Below are 1237 nucleotides of genomic sequence, written 5' to 3'. Positions count from 1 at the left end.
AGGACCAGGGTGGCGGGACTGAGAACAGGGCCATGCCTGCCCTGTTTTGGGAATGGGGATGAGGATGAGGATGGGTATGGGGAGCTGAGCAGGAGCTCATGGCAGGGTACGGGCAGAGCAGAAGTGCTGTTTGCAAACGCCACCATAGGACAATGCTGTCTAAACATGACCTGGGAAATGAAATGAGGAGCGAGGAGGGGGGTGGCTTCCCCACTCGGCACTGGTTTTCACACACCGAATTTCCTGCCCAGGGAATCTCAGTGTAACCCCCAGCGCTCTGCAGGCAGAGGTGGGCTGGGGAGAAGCGGGCTCCCGGTGTGGCTGTGCGGGGCGAAAGGCACTTACGGTAGAGGTGACCTTTCCAAATCCCTGCTTTGGACAGACATTTCCAATAAGAGCTGCAGAAATGCCTGCCAGCCCCAGCCCTCTCAGCCTGCTCTCCATTTTCCTTCCATCCTCTCCAGGCTGAATTTAATCCGAGAAGGTTCCTTTGAGCTTTTGTGTGTTGCTGGGGGAGATGTGGGCGCGCAAGGGATCGCGTTACAACTTTCATTTCCTGAAATGTTTGAGGGAACATCCAGGGTTTTATCCACACATCAGGCAAAGTTGAGGGCTCGGGTTTCAGGTCTTGTCACTCAGCTGTCACCAAACAAATGAGCCTCTCAGAGCTGGAGACGGGTAGAGCTACCTGCTATTCATGACCCCAAAAGCAGGTGATCACTCATGGGAAAAGCAGGTAGAATTAATCATTCTGCTGTTCCCCATTTCCTCCCCTTTTTGGCTGACCTGGACACAGTGTGAAATCTGTCCTGGGAGGTGAGCGGGGGAGTGAGGGGGGATTAACCCCTTCCTGCCGATGGAAGCACAGCGGAGCGAGATGGGGTGGGGGGCCAGGCTGCCCCCTAGACTGGCTGTGCTGTGACAAGCTTGCTGCGAGGTCAAGCGCGCCCGGGGGGAGCCGACCGAACCGCGCCGGGCTCCGCTCCCACGTGCCCAGCCCCGTCTTTCTTTTTGCGCAACACTGACTTCCAGGGCCTTCCCTCCGGCCCTCCCCACCTATCTGCAAGCTCTCCCTGGTAGGGATTGTAGAGCCGGGCCGTACGCAGGGCTCTGCGGACAGAGGGGTGGTGTGCGCGGCGCTGCGCGGCGTTTGCGCTGTCCCGCTCAGCAGCCGACAGGCCCGGCAGCAGCTCTGCGTTAGGGAGGGGGAGTTGGGTGAGCAGGATCCCCCCGGCTG

This window comes from Numida meleagris, chromosome 6 (assembly GCF_002078875.1).
Source record: "Numida meleagris isolate 19003 breed g44 Domestic line chromosome 6, NumMel1.0, whole genome shotgun sequence".
NCBI lineage: Eukaryota > Metazoa > Chordata > Aves > Galliformes > Numididae > Numida > Numida meleagris.
The sequence above is the reverse complement of the archived record's forward strand: the minus strand, read 5'-3'. Positions refer to the sequence as shown.